General features: G+C 44.9%; 1 protein-coding gene across 3 annotated transcripts in view; it reads right to left on the bottom strand.

Annotated features, from left to right (window-relative positions):
- The window catches only part of GGACT (gamma-glutamylamine cyclotransferase), a 46,535-nt gene that overhangs the window by 8,822 nt on the left and 10,484 nt on the right, over positions 1-27,229 (bottom strand). The window contains exon 3 of one of the 3 annotated variants that reach the window (XM_067713379.1): positions 1,604-1,658. The exons of the other annotated variants lie outside the window; for them this stretch is intronic. The gene's annotated coding sequence lies outside the window, so the exon portion shown is untranslated. The remainder of the gene's footprint in view (positions 1-1,603; positions 1,659-27,229) is intronic. 3 annotated transcript variants of the gene reach the window in all.

The raw sequence follows: 27,229 nt of genomic DNA, 5'->3' as shown, positions 1-27,229 counted from the left end.
AGGTTACCAATTTGTTGCCATACAATTGTTCACAGTATTCTCTTACAATCCTTTATATTTTTGTAAAATGGGTTTTAACGTTCTTTCATTTTTTAGTTATTTGCATCTTCTCTTTTTTCTTAGTTAATCTAGTTAAAAAGTTTGTTGCTCTTTTAAGAAAATCAACTCTTGGTTTCATTGATTTTTCTCTATTCACCTCTGTTCTCATCTGTATTATTTCCTTCCTCTGCTAGCTTTGGGTTTAGTTTTTCTTTTTCGCGTTCCTTATCGCCCTATACTCCTGTTCCTTGTACGTCGTGTTCAGCTGATTTCCAAGGGCTGCTGTGAAGGTCACAGCCATCAGAATATGTGAAAAGACTATTTCATTGGCCAGATCCGCTCAGACCACAGCCAGGGCTAACTCAAAATATGCCTGTGATTCACTCAGGCCAGAAACAAACACACTGGGCCCCTCCTGACACACACCTCTGGGCCAGGCTACGAGAGGGCAGCACTGCCGCTGCAGAAGGGAATGCTACCTTCTGAGGCTCATACATTACAGTCTGTCTTCCACCCCATTCTCCTCCTGCCATGTAGTAGTTCCTTCCACGGCAATGGGTTATGGTTGGCATCTTGAATAAAATGCAAGTACTTGATTCAATAAATAACGGATAGAAACAGCTGTAGGTGAGCCATTTGGGCTTTTCCAGAGCAACTTGAAGAGTGCCCATCAGGAGCGGTTGCATCTCTGCTTTAATGTGAAGTAGATGCTCCCAGGTAGGCCTGTTCTAGGACACTGATGGTCAGGTCAGGCCAGCCCCTGCAGGGAACATCATTGGGCTGGATGGCCATTAAAGGGCACAGTGCACACACGTAAGTGTAAAGAAGGACACTGTGGTACAATGACAGGCCTGAATCAAATTCCCACCTCCACCACCTAACAAACAACGGTGGGTCTCTGGGAACGTTATTTAAACTCTCTGAACTTCTATGCCTGTTCTTTAAAACTGCATTCATCCTGCCTCCCTAAGAGCTAATCACTACTGACTGCCAACTGTGGGTCAGGCCTCAGGACCCGATGAAGGTTAATTAATTCCCTTTTCCCCTTGACCCTGTTCCCGCCTAAGTTCTCCATCCCAACTCCTTCCTTTATAAAGATCTTATATATCTACTAGCTTATATTCTTCTCAAGGAAGCCCCTTATAAATAAAACAAGAACATTCCACATAATAAATGGGAGAGGGAATCAAGCCGTATCAAGCATTAGTTGTGGCCTTCATTTTTCAGAGCCAAAGCAAATACCTGGGAAGGTGATTGATATTACATAGAAATGATCATGGTTAAGCCACAGGGTGTTGATTCCAACTCTGTAGAAAATCAGTTCAGTAACTTTCTTCCACAGAAGATGATAGCTTATTTCCATTAAAAAAAAAAAAAAACCTGGCAATAAAAATTTAAACTTTTCTAGGAAATAATGTAGCCTCATAGAATGATCAAATTATAGTTTTCTACATTTTATCTACTGAATTTTATCCTTTATAATAATAGTTTGAGAATACTACTTACGTAATAGAAAACTAATATTCTGCATTTCTGGCTCCTTTCACAAGAAAAACATCATTACCTTTCTGATTATGTTTTGAACAACAAACACAGATCCTTCAGGAAGAGCCTCATCCCTGTGGGGATTGAGAAAGGATCAGAGTTAAGCACTGAAACAAGCAATTAAGTCCCATTAGAGGATTAAGGCACTCATGTTCACTTTGAGTCAGAAAAATGAATTGTGAATAAAATCATGTACAACCAAGAGGTTACTTGTCAAAGTTAATAAATTAGATAACTGGAGGGCAAAGTGGAAAGCACAGAAGTTGAGTGGCCACATGAGCACCGGCGAGGAAACTGGTTTTTGTATTCAAAACTGGGTTTTGAATTCACCGGACAAGATCCACCATCTCAAGATGCCGTAGCAACGTGGGACGGGGTGGGGGGTGCCACATGGTGCTGTCTTTAATAGGTGCATTCCATGAAGAGAAAGCCTAAAGGCGTTTCCACCCTATTATGTCACCACCCCCCATGCATAGATTTCCCTATAATATCTTATTAATAAAAGACTCTGTGGAAGAGACATACAAGATATATTAACATTCAACTTGATGCATTTTACTTTTGGGTTTTAGAACTGATTCTAAATGAACTCAAGCGATGCCTTTGCAAGCAACTTTCCTGATTGGGAGGCCCTGCTGTGATCAGGACTTAGTCACCCTCCCCTTGGGAGTCTTAAAGCCCAAAAGCTGAACCCTTGTCTCAAACCCAACTAGTTAGGAATAATGTGGACATCCAGGGGTCAGCCCAGAGGTGGAAGAGGCTCAGAGAGAGTCTCAAAAAGTTTTATTTCAGCAAAATTTGGTTAGTTTAACATTGTCAATATTTAAGAAAACAAAAACACTCATGGAAATGTCCATCTGGCCTGGCACTGCTTGAAATGCCTCTGTCACTTATTCAGCAGTTTTCTTACTGAAACACAGTCCATCTAGAGTTTCATATTTCATTGCTGAAGCAGAAATTGAAAGTCATTATGAGTCCTTCGCATAATTATTGGGGTTTTCCTGCTTAATATTTTTTCTTAGCCACCTGGTGGCAAGAGTGTAAAAGGCAGGACTTAATTTTAGAGTTTAATCTGCTAGTTTACAAATTAACTATTGCACACACTGGGACCATATTTAGAAACACACACACATACCAGCTGCCAAAGGATTTAAATGGACACCAGCTTCTAACGTGAAAACAACCTTTAAAAATGAAAAAAGGTGTCTCCACAAAAATATTCGTCCTGTATTAATATTTAATGACAGGAGGAAATGCTAGACAGCTGGAAATGATGACATACAGATTTTACTGTTTTCTCTAAGTGATAAATCCTTAAGCCGTGAACACTGCCTGCCTGCTGTAGAGGTCAGACTGTGCTAGAAAAGACAGGTGAAACGACCGGCTTCGGTCGCACCAAGTTACGGCTCTGCCGCTCGCCCCTGTCTGGACGCCCAGCAGCCCCGCATCTCTGCCTCCCCGCCTGCCTGCTGTATAAGTAGCTTTTCTCGTTCAACATCGTGTGTCAAAGTTGACTCCCACCGAACCCGTGATGGCCCCTGTCACAGCGAGGACCAGCTTCAGCGAAGCCATGCGCTGCCCCGGAAGCCATGCGCTACCTCGTGTGGCCACGGGCCCGGGCATGGCCTCAGCCGACGTTACTCAGGGCCGCCGAACGTCGGTAAAAGGCACGTGTGATGTGTGCTCGTTTCTCCTTGTATAGGAACCGCTGTCCTTTCCTACTGTAACGTTCCTGTCCCTGGAGAGACGCCTGAGTGTCTGCTATAGTTACACAGTCATTCTTCAGAGGTTTCTAGGGCTGTAGGAAACAGGTGAAAAAACAAGCCGCCTCGACCTCTGCCCTGGAGCTCGGTCAGCCTCTCCCAGGCCGGGCACTTCCAGGGAGGCCGTGCGTCCTGTGGCCGCTTTGATGCTCCCCCCTCGCACTGCCTTCTTTGCAACAGCCGCCAGGGCTTCCTGCCCACCGCCCCGCTGGAGACCCCAGAAACGTGTATGGCAGGACACCCTTCTGACGTGAGCCCAGCAGCCCGGGCGACGCAGTGCCTCTGAAATCCAGAGGCTGGGTCCACACTCGCAGTCTCCCCAGACTCCGAGCCTTCGCGGGTCCGCGAGGACAAGCGGCGCGTCCCGGTCCTGATGCCCCACGGGGCCTCCGAGTGCTGCCTGGCAACCGTCCCGCGGGCTTTTACGCTTTGCCCACGCCAGAAATTCTTAGAAGAAAAAGAAAACTTTTAATGCCACACCATTTTAAAGGCCACTGTGTTGCCATCTTTTAAACATACAGTGACCACTAGGGAGATGTGATGGTCGGCCACCGCCAGGCGCACTCTGAGGTCCGTCAGGAGCAGCTGGACAGGCCTGGCGCCGTCGGGAAAGGGCCGTAGGGGACGGTGGGATGCGGAGCGGGCGGCTGCAGCGGAGGCGCTGCCCGCGGCGGGCTCCCAGGCACCGGGAGGCGCGGCCGGGGGAGCACCGCTCGTGTCCTGGCGAGTCGGACCCCCGGAACAGTCCTCATCACCAAGAGCCCACCTGCCCGGTGGGCGCGGCTTCAGGCTCAGAGGGGAAAATATGAATAATGCCACCCCCAGGACTGAGAGCATTTTTACCGTGTTAGATGCTAGATGCTTCGCTTACGCTAACACTCAAAGCGAGATCGCCTCACTCCCCACCGCTGTCCAGTTTACAGAGGGGGAAACTAGGAGATGAAACGCGATGTACACAGATGGCCAGGCTGAAGACCTGCTTTCACGCCCCTCCCTGCCCTGCAGGGGCTCCGCCAGCTCCAGGAGGAAGTGTCCTCTCCTGCCTCCTGCGCAGACGCAGAACAGGAACAACTCCCAGCCCCCGAAGGGCCCCCGGCAGCCATGGCCCGGGAACACCCCCCACCAGGTTCCATTTCCATCCTCGTCCCTAAGGTGCCCGCAGGTGTTCCGCAGGCGCGGAGCACACACCAGGTAGCCTGCCCGGGGAATGCGCACCCAGAAGCGGTCCCTATCCCAGGACAGTTAGCAATCGTATCTGGACGTGTGTTGCGTAAGTGATGAGGGCACGAGCGCCTACTAGCCAGGAGAGGAGGTCCGTGCAGCCCCAGCGGCTCACCGTGTTCCCCACGACCCAGAAGCACAGGATCCCGGCGGACCCACGACCGGTGGGATCAGCGAGACTCAGCAAGGCCGAGGCGCGAGCTACATCGACACCTGGCGCAGCCGGGAGAGGCCACCTTTCCATTCCAAGCAGAACCGGCTCTGAACGCAGGAAGGACGCAACAACGGCGTTCATAGAAACACCAGCAGGCCAGAAACTCTACCCTCTCCTTCCTTCCTTGGGTGCCTCTCCCAACAGGCCAGCCACACACACGAGACACACATGGGGGGCAAGGGCAACCCCCAGAGCCCCCGGGTTCCCGTCCGCAGTCTCCGCTCCAGCACCAGGCGCCGAAGGCGGACAGTGTTGGTAGAGTTGGCATATGTCAAGAAGGGAAATCAATATAGTTGAGGCAGTTTTGAGCAGAGCTTCCAGTTCTGGTAAGAATAAAGTACATAGGTGTGCACAAGTTACAAAATACTGTCATACATATGAGTTAAGTGTTCCTATGTTTGCATTTAAACTTAAAATTGAAGTTGCGCAACATAAAGATAAATGAAAAACTCAAGGCTGAGAATGCAGTATAACAATAAATAATAAAATAATATATAATTAAATAAAATATAAATAATAAAATAGCAACTGAAAAACACCATGACAAGTCAAGAGAGACTGAAGAAAGGAAAAGGCTGCCTATTTTAGGAACTTTAACAGTACCTTCTCCTGCCTTCTGAACAAGGGACCCCGCATTTTCATTTTGCACTTTGTCTTGCCTGGAATCATTCTTTCTAAACTGTTTCTTGGAACCACAAAGCTCCTCAAGGGTGGGGGGCCTAAACTTCATTTCACATCTTCCACGTCAGCCAGCACAGTTCAGTGCATGCAGTAGCCACTTAATAAATACTTGCTGCAGTAAGCCAAGGGATTTCCCTCTCGGTCCAGATTCCCAAAGAGGTCCCGCAGGCCTTCAGCCTGTTTGGAATCTCTCAATTTCTCTATCCCAAAAACCACAGGTTCAGATACTGCTCAGGGTGCAAAATCGATGGACGTCACATTCAGTCCTATGGCTCCACCAGCACTTCCTTCAGATGCCCAGACACGGATGCAAGGGCCAGGGAGGGTGAAGTGCTCTGGACTCAGACTGTGACTCAGGGCCAGGCACTGCCTCCCAGCCTTCCCGGGAGCAGCAGTAAACATCCATGCCCGACAAAAGCTTCATCCAGAAGCTGCAAAACCAACCTCTAGGGACAGTACTCGGACCAGCCAGTATGGGGTCAGGGGATTTCTTCTATTAGGACAGTAGTTCCACGGGCATATACATTTGTCAGAATCATCCATCTGTACTTAATGTGAGTTTTCTTGTGTGTAAATCACACATCAAGGAAAGTTGAGCTAAAAAAAAAGATTGAATGGGATCATGGAAAGAAGGCAATCCGTAGGCTACTCACTCCGTAATTATTACCAGTTTACATTTTTATCTGAGTTCAACACACTTCACAATCCCTAATCAGCAGCAAAAACTTAACATCTTTCATTTCGATTTCCACCATCATCTGAGTATTTCCAAAGTATTTCTAAAACAGCTTTGTAGTGGCCTCCCTTAAACTCAATTATTTTCTGGAACCCAACATACAATGAAACAAGACAGACTTCTCTGTGACTGTTACCTGGGTTCCTGGAAGGAGGGCAGTGGAAAGGTAGAGAAGTCCTAGGTGTGGCCCAGGACGCAGGGGCCTCCGAGGGGCGGGGAATGGGATTAAGATGGGGCCTCGCCAGCTGTCTTTAGCCACCCAGGGCCCGTCTGCACTGGCTGCTGACCAAGCAGAGACTTCCCACAGTTGCCCCCTAGGAAACGCAGCAAATGCTTTGCCTTTTAGAATGTTTTTTGCAGGCCTGCTAGAGGAGCAGCTTTTAACTTGCTTGCTGGCAGTTGCTCAAAGCATGTTTACTCTGCCTGGAGCAAGTCAACGGGGAAGAGCCAGGAATCTAGGTCTGCCCCCAGCCGCACCCCCTCTGCAGGGCACCGGAAGGGCCAGCAGGTCTGGGTGAAGGCAGGTAACTCCCACCCTACGTTGTATGACCCCAAAGATCTTTTTTTTCCTCTTGAAGACAACTCGGGCAGGAAGCAGTGGAGGGAACGGGAATGACAACCCATTAGTGGACAATTTAAAAGGTTTCGTCCTTCAGAAACATTTTAAGGCTGAAATGTGTAACTTAAAATGATTTTTATTTGACTCTTTTGCTTTCCTAGGTGAGAAATGGGAGTTTGGGAACGCAACTTTAAGTTAAAAGCAGCACAGAAGAACAATTAGAAAATATCACACAAAGCCATTCATTCCCTCCTAGGTCGTTGGCTAACAAAATGTCCTAAAAAGAAGAGAAATACACCCATTTCAACAACTCCTAGATAACCATTTTAGAAGTCAGGCCTACCTGAAAGTGAATAAAATAGTTACAAATGCAGGTAAGGCCCTGGCTAGGCTAGGCCCCCTGTATTTAATGTAATATTTCATAGCTTTGGAGGAACAAGAGGGACCAAAGGTCAAAGCCAGGCCACTGCCAACCTCACCCAGGCCAAGGGGGCAAGGCCACAGCAGGTGGTGGGAGATGTGGGCAACAGGAGCTTGGCTACCATCGAGAGCCGGCCAGTAGCCAACGCTGTGGGACAGAATGAATTAGTTGGGAAGGCTCTGGCAGATGACCGCCAAAAACGACTGCAAGACGTCAAACGTCAAACCCCAAACCCCAAACCCTGGGAGACAGCACCTCCACTACAAAGGGAACCCCGAGCACCGCTCAGAAACCACCAGCACAGGGGCCCCAGCTGGTCGGCACTGCCGGCCCCAGCAAATCAGGAACAACACGAACTCCGTTTCCAGGGGCTCTGGAATCCAGGACTCGATGCTTGCGGTAGCGATAACAGATTCACCTTCAGAATTACCTTTTGCTAAGATTATTATTAAAAACCAGCTTAAGTTCTCTAACAAGATGTTGGCTACCTAGAGGCAGTCAGGTGGCCAAGAGGAGTGCGAACTAGAAAAGCCAACGCCTTCCTCAGAGTGCCTGAAGGAGGAACCACTCCCCACACACACAATAACTCCAGTTTTAAAGACTTTTTTAAAAAGAAGCCTTTTAAAAAATGAAAACACAGAACTCAAAATTAAGCCTGATGGGTTTTTTGATTAATTAAGTGTTCCCAAAGCATTCAAATCCTTTCAGTGCTTTTCTAACCCAAGTAAAATTCAACTAAAACAGCTGAGAGAGAAGTTAAAACTGAATTACAAGTAAAAAGGGAGTAAGGGAGGAACTTAAGGGCATGTTGCTGAACATTGCTTTATTTTTCTAACACCTTTATTGGAGTATAATTGCTTTACAGTGGTGTGTTAGTTTCTGCTGTAGAACACAGTGAATCAGCCATACGTATACATATGTTCCCATATCTCCTTCCTCTTGCGTCTCCCTCCCACCCTCCCTATCCCACCCCTCTAGGTGGTCACATAGCACCGAGCTGATCTCCCTGTGCTATGCAGCTGCTTCCCACTAGCTATCTGTTTTACATTTGGTAGTGTGTATATGTCCATGCCACCCTCTCACTTCATCCCAGCTTACCCTTCCCCCTCCCTGTGTCCTCAAGTCCATTCTCTACGTCTGCATCTTTATTCCTGTCCTGCCCCTAGGTTCTTCAGAACCGTTTTTTTTCTAGATTCCATATATATGTGTTAGCATACGATATTTGTTTTTCTCTTTCTGACTTACTTCACTCTGTATGACAGACTCTAGGTCCATCCACCTCACTACAAATAACTCAATTTCATTTCTTTTTATGGCTGAGTAATATTCCGTTTGAACATGCTTTTAAATACTTTACATAAAGTGGATCCATTTACTCACATTCCCATGAGTCCTGAACATGCAGCTGGTCACTGCTCGCTGACGGAAGTCAATACTTTGAGTCCAGAATTCCCAGAAAAATATATTTTGTTGGAGTGACTGGGGCTTTGAAGGAACTGAATGCACTAAACCAAGTAAATCCAACCCTCTTAGAAACTATATCCCCACCCAAACAAGCAAAGCAAAAACCTACCTTAAAAGCTACTGGGACCGGCTGGAGGCCGACACCAGCCTTCCCCGGTTTCACACACCTTGGCCTCTGGTGTTTTGGGGCGGATCCCAGGACCCGAAATATTACTAAAAAGCCCAATTTGGTCTATACTTGGCTTCTGAAAAGCACTTAAAAGACAACACGCGGTCCACTCCTAGGAGAGCAAAATCCAGTTAAAATGTAAAAATCCCTTGTTAGCGCTCTGTGGTCATCAGAGAAGAGACGCTGCTACATTCAGTTTAATCACTTTTTCAAACTTGTTTCAAAAACAACAGAACTGTTTTTCATCATGGGGATTTTCCTTTTTTTAAATTAAGTTTACATGATCTTTTGATCATAATAAAGAGAAGGACTCAGGGAACCTCCACTGGGCTTATCCAGCCATTTTCCTAATCAAATAGCCTGAGCATTTTAGTTACCAAACAACTTTCTTATATAAAAACAAAGCAGGCTTCCCTGGTGGTGCAGTGGTTAAGAATCTACCTGCCAATGCAGGGGACACAGGTTCGAGCCCTGGTCTGGGAAGATCCCACATGCCACAGAGCAAGTAAGCCCGTGTGCCACAACTGCTGAGCCCACACACCACAACTACTGAAACCCGCGCACCTAGAGCCTGTGCTCCACAACAAGAGAAGCCACTGCAATGAGAAGCCCATGCACCACAATGAAGAGTAGCCCCTGCTCGTCACAACTAGAGAAAGCCCGCGTGCAGCAACAAAGACCCAATGCAGCCAAAAATAAGTAAATAAAAATAGTTTCCTAAAAAAAGAAAAAAAAACCCAAACAAAGCAATGTCAGCCAAGGGCAAGAAAATCAGTCGTCTCATCTGTCGTGGGTCCAGCCCGTGGTCAGTGGGATGAGCTGTACCTTCTTCTCTCCTGTGCTGGTATTACTAGATTTCCCTGGTATCTCAGGAATTCCTCCCAAAAGAGGAAAAAAGCAATCTCCTCCAGAGGGCCATGCTTCACAAAACTGTCTAAGGGTTACCAAAGTCCTAGTTGAAGCCCCTAAAAACAATGCACACTCTGCCGGTCCTCTGAATGGGCCCCTAAGAACCAGGACCAGGGCTCTGCTGTCCAGTGTGGACCTGGTGCAGAGGCAGCAGGGAGCTAATCCTTCAAAATCCACGTAAACTGTTTCAATACAATAATGATTTCAATTATTTTTGAGTCAAGGAATTTCTCTCTCCCCTCTTGCTCACCCATCTTGGACTAAAGACAATTCTCCAGAGCACTGGTCCCTAACTCACAGGGGCCACACTGCCCAGGGGGCTACATCTCCTCCCCAGGTGCTAGCACCCAAGAGGAAAGGAGATGCTTCCCGGCCCGGTGTCCCCCTGGGGGCCTGAGACCCAGCTCTGCACCCGCCTGGCCCCCGCCCCCCGCAGCTGAGGGGCCCTGTCCTCCAATCCGCTCTCTCCCCAGGCTGCAGGCTGAGCCCTCCTCTCCTCCACGAAAAAGGAGAGGTGCCAGTGCAATCCAGCTCCGCCCAGATCTTCGAGGAAGACACAGCCCAGCAGAAACTGGCTGAAGTGCAGTTTGTTATTTTCACCTATTGCCCTGGGAGAAGGGAAGAAACTTTGTCGTTATGGGGACTGTCGACGGATCTCCGAGAACTCGCCAATCCTCCAGCAGCCCCACAAGGTACATATTATTGTCCCATTTCACACGTAGAAACTGAAGCTCAGAAGAGTTATTTAACCAGAACAGCACAGCTATTAAATGGAAGGGCCTGGATTTAAAGTCAAGGCTTAATCCAAAATCTCTACAACTCCTCCCAATACATGCTGCGGTCAACTAGGAGAAACACACATTGCTGCCATTTCTTAGTGGCAGAAACACTGAAGCTCTCATTGGTGTTCATAGCAAATGACGGCTGTGAAATGTGAAAGATGATAAACTGCCTGCGACTCCCCACCTGTCACTCCTGGGGGAGGGGCTGTGCTTTAAGCCCTGCTCTTTTCAGCTTACAGACCAAAGCCCGGTTTAAAGTTTTTGTAAGGCAAGGAGTGATCCACCAGCCACCAAGTTTCTGTTACTGTCACCTGCCCAGCGTTCAGTACCTCCAGGCTAGTTGAAGGTTTTCATTCACCCACTCATTCAGTAGTTTCTGAGCAACTACTTGGGCCAGGCATTGTGCTAAGCGCCAGGAACACGATGATGGCCTGAGGAGGCAGATACACTAAAAGATGATTATAAGACTGTGGGCAGGGGGTGGGGGAGGAGGGAGGAGGCATGTACGGGGAAGCAGGGCATCACATGTCCTAAAGGAGAGCACTGCCTGAAGAGCAGAGGCTTCCAGGAGATGCAGGCAACAGGCAGGCACGGGTCGGGGTGGTCTGAGTCGCGGGGACAGCTGGGCACCCCTGGGCACCAGGAGCACTGGAGAAGGGGCCAAGGAGGGAGGCTGGGGCTCTGGATTTCAACTCCATGTGATGGGGGTAATGAAGGGCAGCAGGTAAGCCTACGAAGTGACAGGGCAAGATTCTGGGTTTTAAAAAATGATCTAGTGCAACCGCAGTGGAAGACCATTTGGCGGCATCTATAAAAGCTAAGCCTCTGCGGACCCAGCCACCCGGCAGCTCCACTCCAGGCAGAGGTGCTGCAGAAAGGCGGATGCAGGTTCACCAAAAAGACAGTTACGAGAATATTCCGATCAGCACCATTTAGAATGGCCCAAAACTAGACGCTACCTAAATGTCCCTCAACAGTAAAGTGGGCTAATGAACAGCGGTAAACTGAGAAAAACACTACAGCAATGAGAACGGACAAGGTTGTTCTGTGTAACACGCATAAACCTCAAAGCAGTGCTGAGTGAGAGACAAAAACAGCATATACTGAGTGATTATATATTTACTTTTTTAAAAAAATGAATGAGTTAATTAATTTTTTTGGCTGCGCCGTGAGGCTTGCGGGATCTTAGTTCCCTGACCAGGGATTGAACCCAGGCCCGTGGCAGTGAAACAGCCAAGTCCTAACCACTGGACTGCCAGGAAATTCCCATGATTGTATTTACACGGAGGTAAATCACAGCCCGACTAATCTCTGCTGCTGGATGTCAGGACAGAGGTTACTGCTGGGAGGAAAGCGATGCCTGGAAGGTCATGAGGACAACCTGATCTAGGGGCTGGGTGCATAGGTGTGCTCCAATTATGAAAATCCATCAAGCTATCTGATTTCTACACTTCTCTGATGTGTTATGCTTTCATAAAATATTACATTACATTTAAAGAACACATACAGTAACAGAGTAAAGATTTGTGAGGGCAAGACTTAAAACACACAGGAAACCACAGCGTACAAGACAAAGATACATAATGAAGTGCTACACATAAGTTAGTGGAGGTCAGAGGTGAGGGAAACCCAGGCTTCACAGAAGTGGCCTGGCCTGAGATGGATGGAGAAGCAGATGTTCCCCAGGCCGTGAAATGGGAGGTGCCCCTACTCCACACCCCTCCAGGGCATAAGAGCTAAGGAAGGATCCCCAGCGGGACAGAGGCTCCAAGGCATATCACAGTTACTCTCAGCTTGAAGAAACTCCTATCATGGAATGATACCAACTGGAAGCAAACAGATAAACCCAGAATGTGAAACATTCTGTGGAAGAAATTTTTTTTAAAGTAAGGGTGGGACTTCCCTGGTGGCACAGTGGTTAAGAATCCGCCTGCCAATGCAGGGGACACGGGTTCCATCCCTGGTCCGGGAAGATCCCACATGCCGTGGAGCAACTAAGTCCGTGCGCCACAACTACTGAAGCACGCGCTCCATGGCTGCAAGCCACAACTACTGAGCCCGCGTGCCGCAACTACTGACGCCCGCGTGTCTAGAGCCCGTGCTCCACAACAAGAGAAGCCACTGCAACGAGAAGCCCGCACACCACGATGAAGAGTAGACCCTGCTCGCCGCAACTAGAGAAAGCCTGTGCACAGCAATGAAGACCCAATGCAGCCAAAATAAATAAATTAATAAAAATAAATTTAAAAAAATATAAAAATAAAAGTAAGGGTGGTTTGCCCTGGATTAAGAGACCTAAGATACATAACAGCCCTGGGTAAGGTGTGGACCTTGTCTGGATTCTGATTTGAACATATCAACTATAAAATGACATTTCTGAGACAATCAGGAAAATCCTACAGGCATATGCCTAGGTAAAAGATGACACCAAGGAATCACAGTTAATATTTTTAGGAATGGATAATGGCATATGGTTCTATTTAAAAAAAAAAAAAAGCTTTTAAGAGATGCATATGGAAGTATCTGGGGGTTGTGAAATATCATAATGTGTAGTACTTTAAAACACTTCAAGTAGGGACTTGCCTGGTGGTGCAGGGGTTAAGAATCCACCTGCCAACAGAGTGGGCACGGATTGGATCCCTGGTCCAGGAGGATCCCACTTGCCACAGAGCAACTAAGCCCATACGCCACAACTACTGAGCCTGCGCTCTCGAGTCCGCACGCCGCAACTACTGAGCCCATGCGCCACAACTAATGAAGCCCGTGCGCTCTAGGGCCTGCGTGCCGCAACTACTGAGCCCACATGCTGCAACTACTGAAGCCCATGTGCCTAGAGCCCATGCTCCACAACAAGGGAAGCCACTGCAATGAAAAGCCCACGCACCACGACAAAGACCCAATGCAGCCAAAAAAACAAAAACAAATGAAAAAACTAAAGCATCTTTTAAAAATAAATAAATAAAATATTCAAGTAAAAAAAAAAAAAGGATTAATGAAGCATATGTGGCAAAATGTTGATCATTATTGACTCCGGGTGATAGATATATGAGAATCATTGTACTAGTTGCTCTACTTTTATGCCCCTTGCCAAAAAAGAGAGAAACTATGAATTGCCAACATAAAAAATCAAAGACAGGACACCGACAAACATTAAAGGGTAATAAGGGAGTACAGTGAACAACTTTATACCAGTAAGTTTAACAACTTAAAGTGGAAAAATTCCTTTAAAGGCACAAACTACCAAAGCTCACTAAAAAAGTAACTATAACTTTTCTATAACTTACTCAGAGAGGTAGATGGCTTCACTGGTGAATTCTACCAAACATTTAAGGAATAAATAATGCTAGTATTAAATAAACTTTTCCAGAGAACAGAAGAGGAAGGAATACTTCACAACTCCTTTTATGAGGTCAATATTACCCTGATAACAAAACCAAATAAAGACATTCATAGAAAAGAAAACTACAGGCCAGATACCTCTTACGAACATAAATGCAAAAAAGTCCTGAACAAATAAATATTAGCAAATCAAATCTAGCAATATATAAGAAGGATGATACATCAGTACCAAGGACTGTTTCATCTGAGGAATGTAAGTCTAATATTTCAAAACTAATCAATGAATCACCATATTAACAGATTCAAACAGAAAGACCTTACAATGATCTTAATAGATGCAGGACAAGTTATTTGACAAAATTCAACAATTCATGATAAAAATTATCAGCAAACTAGGAATAGAAGAGAACTTCCTCAATCTGATAAACAGCATCTATGAAAAACCTACAGCAAACACCCTTTTTAATGGTGTTAATGGTGCATAATCAAACACTTCCCCCTTCAGACTGGAAACAAGGCAGTGTGATTCCACTCTCCCTACTTCTAATTCAACGTGGGACAGTGCAGCCTAGCCAGGGTAATAAAGAAGAAAAGAATAAAAGGCATACACTTGAGGAAGAAATAAAACTATCTTTGTTTGCAATTGACATGATTGTATAGAAAATCCTAAAAAACGGACAAAAAAGCTACTTGAACTAATAAGTGAATTTAGCAGAGTCTTAGGCTACAAGATCCATATGTGAAAATCAACTGTATTTCTGTATACTACCAGAGAACTAGTATATTTTAAAATATAAAATATATTAAAAAGTGGGAACTTGAAATTTAAAAATCCAGTATCATTGGCAATAGCACCAAAAAATCTGAAATACTTATGGACGTTAACAAAATATGTGCATGACCTGTAGCTAAAAATTTAAAACACTGTTGAGAGAAATTAAATATATAACAAGTGGAGAGATATACCATGTTTTCATGGATCAGAACTCAATATTGTAAAAATGATAATTCTCCCCAAATTTAATTATAGATTCAACATAATCTTAATGAAAGTCACAATAGGTTCTGGGTTTTTTGTTGGGGTTTTTTTGGTAGAAATTGATGAGCTGATTCGAAAATGTATATAAAAGCTCAAAGTAGCAAACAGAATAGCGAAAATATTGAAAAAGCTGAACAAAGCTTGTATTTCAATATTTACTATAGAGCTGTACATAGAACACTGTGGAATTAGAGAAATTATAGACATCAAGGTCAACGTTGTACTGAGTCACAAGATGTCCCTCGATGTTGTCCCCCCGGCCAACAACAAAAATGAGCATCCATCCACAAACACAAGCACCGCCGTGGGAGCTGTGGGATCCAGCGCCATTTGCCAAGGGACTCAGGTGGAGTCTTGCCCACCTGCACATCAGGTAACAGGGGCTGTGGAACCAGCAGGAACCTGTGAGTGGCTCCAGCCCCTCTGAGCCGCCATCTCGGAGCACCTGGAGAACACTGACCTGGGCAGTCACCCACGGATGAGAGAGCCCTGGTGTAATCCAGGTTTCCAGAGGAGAGGTTCCAGCACTCCACCAGAGCAGGAAAAAAATGTGTTTGGACACACTGGTCAGGTAAGAGGAACAGCTTGACTATGCCAGCATCACCCCTCCCTCAAGGTGGAACACTTATGGCTAAACAAGACCTTCTTGGCCCATGATTTCTCCCCTGGGGAAAAGGGAGAGGGTGAGTGAGCACCCAGCTTCCCCAGCTGTAGGGACACTGCCAAAGAGCCTCATTTCTCTCTCACAGAATCCACAGTATTAAATCAGGGGCTCCATGACTGGAGGCAGGGAGCAGATGGGAAGAAGAGCTGATTAGATTTTCGGAGGTCATTAATTGCTGTCTACATCATGGACTCCATCAGGAAGCCTGTCCACAAGCCCTGGGGAAGCCTCACTCAAGGATCCTCCCAACTGGCCTGCGGGCACCCCCAGCACCCCGCGTGCCTCACCCACACCTCCTCCCACTCCCAGGCTAGCTCCCTTTACATGCTCCTGAGAGCGAGATGTGGTAGAAGGCTAGGAAGAAAACACAAACTTGAGCTGCAGCACCTATTTTGTGAAAACGAGAGGCTATCAACAGCCAGCCTAGTGTGTTGTAAGATCAGGAGAAGACACACAAGCCTAAGAATTCTGCCATAAAGGAAAACGGGAGGTGTGGAGCAGGTGTATTCACACAAGGTGTAAGGAAGCTTCAGAATCTCTCCTAAAGGCAGTTAGGAAAGACTGGAGGAGGTGACTGCTACCCCAAATATGAAAACAGGGACACAAACTCTAAGGAACATGAAAAATCAAGGAAATGTGACATCACCAAAGGATCACAATAATTTCCCAGTAACCAAATCCAAATACATGGAGATCTACAATTTACTCAATAAAGAATGAAAAATAATTGTTCTGAGGAAACGTGAGCTACAAGAAAACCCAGAAAGGCAATTCAAAAAACTGAAATCAGAAAAACAATATGCAAACAAGATGAGAAAATTAACAGAGAGACGGAAATTATAAAAAAAGAACCAAAGAGAAATTCTGGAGCTGAAGAACTCGAAGAAAGAAATGAAAACTGCAACAGAGAGTACCAACAGCAGAATAGACCACACAGAAGAAAGAATCTGTAAGTTAGACAGGAACTTTGAAATAACCCAGTGAGAGGAGAATAAACAGGAAAGAATGAAAAACAGAGAAGAGAGCCTAGGTGAATCATGAGACACCATCAAAAGAACTGATATATGAATTACTGGAGTTCCAGAAAGATAAGAGAGGGAGAAGGGGGTAGAAAACTTATTTAAAGAAATAATGGCTGAGAACTTCCCAAACCTGGGGAAAAAATCTGGACATCCACATTCATAAAGATATAGATCACCCCATTATTTCAATCCAAAATGATCTTCTCTAAGACACACTATATGAAACTGTCAAAAATCAAAGACAAAGTGAAAATCCTAAAAGCAGCAAGAGCAAAGGAGATTGTAATCTATAAAGGAATACCCAATTAAGCTATCATGTATTTCTCATTAGAAACCTTACAAGCCAGGAGAGCGTGGAATAATATATTCAAAGTGCTGAAAGGAAAAAAAAAAAAAAAACCTGCCAATGAAGAATACCCTATCTGGCAAAGTTATCCTTCAGAACTGAAGAGAGGACTTCCCTGGTGGCGCAGTGGTTAAGAATCTGCCTGCCAATGCAGGGGACATGGGTTTGAGCCCTGGTCCAGGAAGATCCCACGTGCCACGGAGCAGCTAAGCTCGTGTGCCACAACTACTGAGTCTGTGCTCTAGAGCCCGCGAGCCACAACTACTGAGCCCGTGTACCACAACTACTGAAGCCTGCGCGCCTAGAGCCCGTGCTCCACAAGAAGAGAAGCCACCACAATGAGAAGCACGCGCACCGCAACGAAGAGTAGCCCTCGCTCACTGCAACTAGAGAAAGCCTGCACGCAGCAGCAAAGACCCAACGCAGCCTAAAATAAATAAATAAATAAATTCTTAAAAAAAAAAAAAAAGAAATGAAGGGAAAATAAGGAATTATCCAAACAGCCAAAAGCTGAGAGAATTCATCACTAGACCTGCCGTATTAGAAATGCTTTAGTTCTTCAAGCTGAAACGAACAGACTCTAATCAGTAGCATGAAAACACATGAAAATATACAATACATTAGTAAAAGTAAATACATAGCCCAATTTAGAACACTCTAATACTGTAATATGGTGTGTTAACCACTTAACTGTGGTACAAAGGTTAAATGGCAGAGTACTAATAGACTGTTACATCTATAAGATGTTTTATGTAAGTCCCATGGTAACCACAAGCAAAAACCTACAGTAAATTCACAAAATATAAAGAGAAAGGAATTGGAGCATACCACCACAGAAAGGCAGCAAGAAAGGAAGAAAGAAACAAGGGAACTATAAAACAGCCAGAAAACAATAAGATGGCATTAGTTAGTGCTTATCTACCAACAATTACCTAAAATGTAGATTGCATTTTCCAATCAAAAGACATGAAGTGCCTGGATGGGATTAAAAAAAACGAGACCCAACTATATGCCGCCTACAAGAAATTCACTTCAGCTTTAAGGACACACATAGCTCAAAGTGAAGGGATGGAAAAAGATATTATGCACCCAACATGGGAGCACTTAAATGTTAAGCAAATAGGAACAGATCTGAATGGTGAAATAGACAAAACCACAATAATAGTAGGTGACTTCAATACCTCACTTTCATCAATGGATAGATCATGCAGACAGAAAATCAACAAGGAAGCATTGGACTTGAACCACAGATTCGACCAAATGGACCTAACATATACAGAACATTCCATCCAACAGTGGCAGAATATACGATCTTCTCAAGCACACATGGAACTTTCTTTAGGATAGATTATATGTTAGGTCACAAAACAAGTCTTAGCAAATTTAAGAAGATTGAAATCATAGCAAGTATCTTTTCTGACCACAGTGGTATGAAACTAGAAAGCAACAACAGGAGGAAACCTGGAAAAATTTATAAATATGTGGAAATTAAGTAATACACCCTAGAACAACCAGTTAGTCAAAGAAGAAATCAAAAGAAAAAAATTTTAAATCTTCAAGCAAATAAATGAAAATGGAAACACAATATACCAAAATCTATGGGATACTGCAAAAGCAGTTTTAAGTTTACAGTGATAAATGCCTATAGTAAGAAAAAAGAAAGATCTCAAACAACTAACTCTACACCTCAAGGAATGAGGAAAAGAAAAACAAATTAAGCCCAAAGTTGGAAGAAAAAAGGAATAACAAAGATCAGAGCAAAAATACATAAAATAGAGACCAGAAAAATAATAGAACAACAAAAGTTAAAACCTGTTTTTCTAAAAGATAAAATTGACAAACCTTTAGCTGGACTAAGAAAAAAAGAAGACTCTAGTAAATAAAATGAAAGACATTATAACTGATTCCACAGAAATACACAGGATCACAAGAGTCCACTGTTCCCAAAGCTATGTGTAGATTCAATGGAATCCCTATCAAAATCCCAATGGCATTTTTCACAGAAATAGAAAAAAAAATCCTAAAACCTGTATGGAACCACAAAAGACCCCAAGTAGTCAAAGCAGTCCTGGGAGAGAAGAACAAAACTGGAGGCATCATACTGCCTGATTTCAAGCTATACTACAAAGCTACAGTAATTAAAACAGTATGGTAGTGGCATAAAAATAAGCACAAAGACGAATGGAACACAGTTGAGAGCCCAGAAATAAATCCCAGCATATATGGTCAAGTAATATTGACACAACTGGGAAAGGACAGTCTCTTCAATAAACGGTGTTAGGAAAACTGGATAATCACAAGCAGAAAAATAATATTGGATCCTTATCTTACACTACTCACAAAAAGCAACTTGAAGTGGATTAAAGACTTAAACGTAAGACCTAAAACTGTAAAACTCCTACAAGAAAACACAGGGAAAAAACTCCTTGACACTGGTCTTGGAAACAATTTTTTAGATATGACACCAAAAGCACAAGCAACAAAAGCAAAAATCAGTTAAGTGAAACTATATCAAACTAAAAAGCTTCTGTACAGCAAAAGAAACAGTCAATAGAATGAAAAGGCAACCTACGGAAGGGGAGAAAATATTTGCAAACTATATATCTGATAAGGGGTTAATATCCAAAATATATAAAGAATTTATACAACTCAACAACAACAAAAAAAAAATCCAATTTTTAAATGGGCAGAGGAACTGAACAGACATTTTTCCAAAGGCATACAGATGGCCAACAGGTACATGAAAAGGTGCTCAACATCACTAATCATCAGGGAAATGCAAATCAAAACCACAATGAGATATCACCTCACACCTGTTAGAATGGCTATCATCAAGAAGAGACAACAAGTGAGGATGTGGAGAGAAGGGAACCCTTGTACACTGTTGGTAGGAATGTACATTGGTTCAGCCACTATGGAAAACAATATGGAGCCTCCTCAAAAAGTCAAAAATAGAACTACCGTATGATCCAGTAATTCCACTTCTGGGTAAATATGCAAAGGAAGCGAAGACAGGATAGCGAAGAAATACCTGCACTCCCATGTTCACTGCAGCATTTTTCACAACAGCCAAGATATGGAAACAACCTAAGTGTCTGTCAACAGGTGAACAGATAAAGAAGGTTTTTGTGTGTGTGTGTGTGTGTGTGTGTGTGTGTGTGTGTGTAATATTATTTAGCTATGAGAAAGAAGGAAATCCTGCCATTTGCAACAACATGCATGGACCTTAAGGACCTTACGCTAAGTGAAATAAGTCAGACAGAGAAAAGACAAATACTGTATGATCTCACTTATATGTGGAATTTTAAAAAGCCAACCTTGTAGAAACAGTGAGTAGAATGGTGGTTACCAGGGGCTGGGGGGTTGGGGGAAATGGGGAGATGTTGGTCAAAGGATATAAATATCCAGTTAGAAGACAAATAAGTTCTGGAGATGTAACACACAGCATTGTGAATATAGTTAACAATACTGTATTATATACTTGAAAATTGTTGAGAGAGTAGATCTTAAATGTTGTCACCACAAAAAAGAAATGTAATTAAGTGACACGATAAACGTGTTAGCTGATACTAAGATGGTAGTCATATTGCAATATATAAGTGTATCAGATCAACACATTATACCTTAAACTTATAAAATGTTACATGTCAGTTGTATCTCAACAAAGCTGGAAAAAAATCAATGAAATATTCTTTAGGGGGTGATGAAAATGTAAAATTAGACAGTGCTGGTGGTTGCACAAACTTGTGAACATACTAAAAACCAATGAATTGTACACTTTGATATGGTGAATTTTATGGTATGTGATTTATATCTCAATAAAAATAACTGGTAAAAATAAATCAGTGGAACAGAATAGAGTCCAGAGGTAGACCCACACTTGTATGGCCAATTGTTTCTGATAAAAGTGCCAAGGTAATTCAAGGTGAATGGACAGTCTTTGAAACAAATGGTGCTGAAAAATAGGATACCCATATACAAAAAAAAAAAAAAAAAAAGAACTACAACTCTTATCTCACACCACATAAATATACTTAAATAAACTCAAAATGTATCCAATTGTAAGAGCTAAAATTCTAGAAGAAAAACCTTTTATTAGGAAACAAAAAGTAAATAAAAAGAAAACATGGATAAGCTGGACTTCATCAAAATCAGAAACGTTTGCTCTCAAAAGGTACCCATGATTACATGAAAAGGCAAACACAGACTGGGAGAAACTATCTGCAAAACAAATACTATATATCTGATAAATGACTTGTATCCAGAATATACAAAGAACTCCTAAAACTCAGGAAGAAGCAAAACAACCCAATTAAAAATGGGCAAAAGATTTAAACAGACACGTTACGAACGATACATGAATCTCAAGTAAGCACCCGAAAAGACGCTCAACATCATCATTAGGGAAATGAAAATAAAAACCACAAAGTATACCATCATGCACCTACTAGAATGGGCAAAATTGAAAATACTGCTCATATCAAGTATTGGTGGCAAGGATGTAGGGTAACTGAAACTCTTATAACATGGCTTCTGGGAATGCAAAATGGTGCAGCCACTTTAGAAAACGATCTTAAAAGTTTGGGCTTCCCTGGTGGCGCAGTGGTTGAGAGTCCGCCTGCCGATGCAGGGGACACAGGTTCGTGCCCCGGTCCGGGAGGATCCCACATGCTGCGGAGCGGCTGGGCCCATGAGCCATGGCCGCTGAGCCTGTGCGTCCGGAGCCTGTGCTCCGCAACGGGAGAGGCCACAACAGTGAGAGGCCCAAGTACCGCAAAAAAAAAAAAAAAAAAAAGTTAAACATATATTTACCGTATAACCTAGCAATCTCACTCCTGGGAATACACCTGCCATAAATGATTTCATATATTCACATAAAGACCTATACCTAAATGTTTATAGCAGTTCTATTCATAATAGGCAATAGTTAGAAACAACCCAAATGTCCACAAACGAGAATCCATAGATAAATTGAGGGATGTAGACATAATAATATGCATAAATCTCAAACGCATATGCTGAGTGAAAGAAGCCAGACACATAAGACCACATGCCGTATGATTCCAATGACGTTCTGGGAAAAGCAAATCACAGCGACAGAAAACAGAGCTGCGACTGCTGGGGGCTGGGCACAGGGGAGAGAAAACTGACGCAAAGGGGCATGAGGTACTTTCTGGGTGGATGGAAATGTTCCGTATCTGATTATGGTGGTGATTCCATGAGTACATACATTTATAAACATTCATTGAAATTTTTAAAAATTCATTAAACTTGAAATATTAAATGGGTATATTTTATCACATGCAAATCAATAAAGCCTATTTATTCTCTTTAAAGGCCTATCAAACATCGGCATTTGAACAAAGTCCTTTTATCCACCATGATTTTACTTGCTTCTTGTAAAACGTTCATACTCCATAAACTTTAGGCCTTTTCTTTGCCAAAGTGACCCACCCATTCCTTTCTGCTCCAATTTGAATGAAGATGGCTGAGAAGCCTTTTCTCTTTTAGCTTCTACCCAGGGGAGCTTCACAGAAGTCCATTTCCAGAGACAACGTGAATCACCCTGGAGTCAAGTTCCAGCCTGTGTGGCACTGCACTTCCCGGCTGGGTGAAAACCCCTTCCTCAGCCAGGCCCTCAGGAAGAAAACGTCCCCAGGACATCAAGCAAGAACCTGCAAGGCCTGCTGACCATGCCTGTCTCTACTGTTCTCCCCAAATGACCCTCCCAGTTAAAGACTCACAACCACTTCACCTGCCAGCATCACTTGACCCCATTAGATCCCTTTGGCTTGCCTGCATCTTTGGTTCTGTTTGTTATAGGCATTTCCATTTCACATAATAGATCTTTGTTTTGCTAGACTCCTGTCCAAGTTTTCTGTTTATGTTTTAGTGTGGTCCTGGGACAGAGTGTCCTAAAGTACAACGAAGTTATTTTCTAAAGAACCAGGAAATGTGATCTAGCAAGACTGATGTGTATGTGGAGAAATCTTTGATATCCAGAATATCTCCACGGCCCAGACTGCACCCCTTCCCCATCTCCTCCAGGGCTCGGCATCGTGGGGGTCATTTCATCCCAAGCACACACCCCCAGACCCCATCAGTCACGCACGGTCTCATCTACCCAGTCCCAAGAAACAGTCCTCTCTTTCCTCCCTGACTTTCGACTCCACACTCATTGGTGAGCCCTTGGCTATACTCACCTATGTCTCATTAAATGTTAATATTCCTGGGACACTTTTATCTCTCAGTTTCAGTATTTCAAGTTATATTTCTCTTATTAACTCGCCATTGCTTATCTAAACCTCCCTGAACTCACCATCAATTATCTAAACTTCCTTGAGCTCTGTTTTACTGGTTTTCATTTTCTCATACACGCAAAAGTTCCCTATTAGTTACAAACTGCCCCAGTGAGCTGCTTATTCCTGATTGTTATTAAGAGGTAAGACCCACCTCTTGCCTCATTGCTCCCATTTCTGACCCAGTTTGGAGCCTGTCTTGCCACTGAGGGCTCTTCTGAGACATGAGGCCTCTCTTTCCTGGTGATACGAACACCCAAACAATGTGATTTTGAAACGTGCACAGTGCAGGCCAAACATTCTCCACGTGGGCCTCTTTTGCTATTGTCAAAAGAAAAGCAAATCTGTGTGTCAACGTCCCCTTACTTAGAAGAACGCAGCCACGGTGCTGTCTGCGGATGCTCTTCACACCTCCACCTGGGGCCCCAGGTGGCAGAAGCGGTGCCAGGGGGGTCTGGCTTCGGGATCAGACAGGCCTGGGCAGCGACGCTGGCAGATGACAGAACCTCTGGGCCTCTGTCATCTCCTTCTCTGCCCAATCACTCAGCCGTACTTCACAGAGAAGGGTGGCACCCCGAGACAGCACAGGAAAGCACCCAGCATGGAGCTTTCCACGTGCAGGTACCCAACAAATGGAGTTTGTCTTAGTCTGCTCGGGCTGCTATAACAAAATTACCATGAATGAAATGACTTATAAACCACAAACATTTATTTCTCACAGTTCTGGAGGCTGAGAAGTCTGAGATTAAGGCACCAGCAGATTCAGTGTTTAGTGAGGGCCCACCTTCTGGTTCACAGAGGGCATCTTCTCACTGTGTCCTCACCTGGCAGAAGGGGCCAGGGAGCTCTCTGGGGTCCCTTTATAAGGGCACTAATCCCATACATAAGGGCTCCAACCTCATGACACAATCACCTCCCTAAGGCCCAAGATCCAAATAACCATCACACTCACTGGAGGTTAGGATTTCAACATATGAACCTTGGGGGGACACAAACATTCAGGCCACAGGTAGTAGAGTTATCTTGAATGACATACACAACAAATAAAAAATTATTAGTTCTGCTCAAAAGATCACCCTCCAGAGTCTCCCCACCCTGAGAAGACAGCGGAAACGGAGCCTTACTGCCTGGGGCGTCTTCCAGGCCGTATGCAGCAGTGGGCTTCAAAGGGACTGGGTCCAGGGAAGCCCCTGGGTGACCTCACTCAGCCTCACTGGGAGCAAACTCCCATCTTGCCTGCCTCACAGGCTCCGCCACAAGGTCAAATTAGCAGAAGTACGCAGAAGCGTTGCTACGTGGAGAGGAGCTGAGGTCTCCCAAGACAGACGGAAAGGACCCAAGGCCTGCTGGCTGTTACGTGAGCGAGCTCAAATGCCCCCAAGTCAGCCCCCAGAGACCCCAGCCCCACCAGCAGGGCCAGAGCCACCCAGTGAGGCAGCTCTCAGAGTCTCAGCCCCCAACCGTGGAAGGGTGTCTGTTGTTTGCAGCCACTGATGCTGGGGTAATTTGTCCCACAGCTAGAGGGAACACATCCAAAGTGTCAAGGCCAAGGCTCTTCGTGCTGGCTCACCGTCCAGACCCGTCTCCCCTCACCTCATCCAGACCGGGCCTCACACTGCCCTGGGGGTACGACCTGTGCCCCCCTATGCTCACGAGGCTGCCACTGCCTCAGGCCACTCCTCAGGCCTCAATGTGCAAAATCCCACTCAGCCTGCAAGGTTGCCAGGTCACCTCAAACACCCTCCCTTGGGGGCAGGGGGCAGAACTGACCCCAGAACAGGCAGCTTCATCGCAGGTCCACCCAGGTCTGTCTCCCCATCTGCTAGGAGGCCCAGACACTCAGCGTTCAGCCCTCAGACAAGGGATGGGGCGGGCATCCAGGAGACGTTTGCTCAGAGAGCTGCCAACCTGACGCCCCTCCCGCCACGTGTTCATGTCCGTTTCCCACCAGGACCCCCTCATACAACCACGCCACAGCCCTCAACAGCAGGACATCAGCACAGGCACTTGACCACCTTCTCTCAGACCCCTTTCAAGTTCTGTCACTTGTCCAATGATGTTCTTTATAGTGAAGGACCCCGTGCAGAATCCCAAATGCATTCCTCGTCTTGTCCTTCAGTTTCCTCCAACCTGAAACAATCCCTCAGTCTTTCTTTGACTTTGATTTTCATGCTCTTTCAATGATTTCAGGCCATCTATTTCTGTTTCTGTTCCTCAACTTGTTTTTTTCCAGCTTTGCCTCATGGTTAGATTCAGGTCACCCATCTTCAGCAGGAATCTTCTGGAAATGATGCTGTGTTCTTCTCACTGCCTACTGGATGGCACATGACTCCAATCTGTCCCATCACTGATGACGTTCACTCCGGTCACCCAGTGAAAGTGTTGACTGCCAGGCTGCTCCCAGCTTCACGGTGAAGTTATTCTCCCCCAAGCCCCGCCTGACACAAGTTGATGAAAATTTCATAAGGAGATACTTTGAAACTATGTAAAAATCTCATTTACCATCAAACTTGCCAGTTGTTCACTTATCCATCTGTATCTGTATTCCCCTACGTGAGGAAATGTTGCACTGGGCCTCTCCAAGAGCTTGCTGAGTCCCCAAGAAAACCACCATCTACAAGGACAGTCGAGGACCCCCTCCCTGTGTGAAAACACTATGCAGGGAGCAGATCAAAGCTCCGGCCCCAAACACCACGGCATTCAAGAGAGGTGGCAACTCACAGCAGCGAAAACGGTCCCGGCTCGCCACCAATCCAAAGGGAGAAAGCGAAAAATAACCTCAGGAATGGGGGGACCGGACATGAGAACCACTCTTTTGGAAGTCCTAGGCAGACTGCAAAATCAGCCGGGAGGCCAGGCTTGTTGCGTTTCAGATTCAGGTTCATCTGAATCTCTGCAAGGAAAACCCAAAGGGCTGTTTATTTAATGGGAAGACACTACAGAAGTTTCTCTACTTATAAATTAGGACAGCAGTGTAATTTCTCGATACTGTTCCCACATCCTTCGGATCACAGGTGTAGGTGTTACTCCGGGCAGCGGGGGAGCAGGGTGTAGGCTGAAGGACACACGCTTTTGAACTGGACGTGTTTCATTTCCAAGTCAGGTGAAACCCTGCTGCCTTTAGTGGTGTAACCTCGTTCAAGGTGTTTCATCCCTCTGAACCTCAGTTAACGTCACCTAAAAAATGGGGATAGGGCTTCCCTGGTGGTGCAGTGGGTAAGACTCTGTGCTCCCAATGCAGGGGGCCCGTGTTCAATCCCTGGTCAGGGAACTAGATCCCACATGCATGCTGCAACTAAGAGCTTGCATGCCACAATTAAGGAGCCCACAAGCCGCAACTAAGGAGCTGGCCTGCCGCAACTAAGGAGCCCTGGAGCCACAACTAAGGAGCCCACCTGCTGGAACTAAGACCCGGTGCAACCAAATAAATAAATATTTTTTTAAAAAGGGGATAATAATGCCCACCTCAAGGACTGATGTATGAGGATTATATGAGGTAATGTATATCAAAACTCTGGCATGTGGTGATTTTAATAAGTATTGGTTCCCTTCTGAGAGAGGGTAAATTACAGAATTATTATAAGGACTAAACAACAGAAATGTATCACAGATATATAAGTGCCTGGCACAGAGCTTGTGTCCAACAGATGTTAGTTCCTTTTTAACTTATCCATACAAAAAGCCATATCCTAGTTATCTAGCACGGTTGAATGGTGTTCTTTATAATGAAGTTTGACCTGTTACATGCAGAAAAGAAATTGTATAAATAAACCCTCTCTGCATTAGTAATTATATAATTATAAAAATAATTATAATAGCTAAGAGGTGGAAGCCACCCAAGTGTCCATCAACAGATGAACAAATAAACAAAATGTGGTCTCTACGTATGATATTCAACCTTAAAAAGGAAAGGACTGGGCTTCCCTGGTGGCGCAGTGGTTGAGAGTCTGCCTGCCGATGCAGGGGACACGGGTTCGTGCCCCGGTCCGGGAAGATCCCACATGCCGCGGAGCCGCT

Source organism: Pseudorca crassidens, chromosome 18 (assembly GCF_039906515.1).
Source record: "Pseudorca crassidens isolate mPseCra1 chromosome 18, mPseCra1.hap1, whole genome shotgun sequence".
NCBI lineage: Eukaryota > Metazoa > Chordata > Mammalia > Artiodactyla > Delphinidae > Pseudorca > Pseudorca crassidens.
This window is presented reverse-complemented; position numbering and strand designations above follow the sequence as displayed.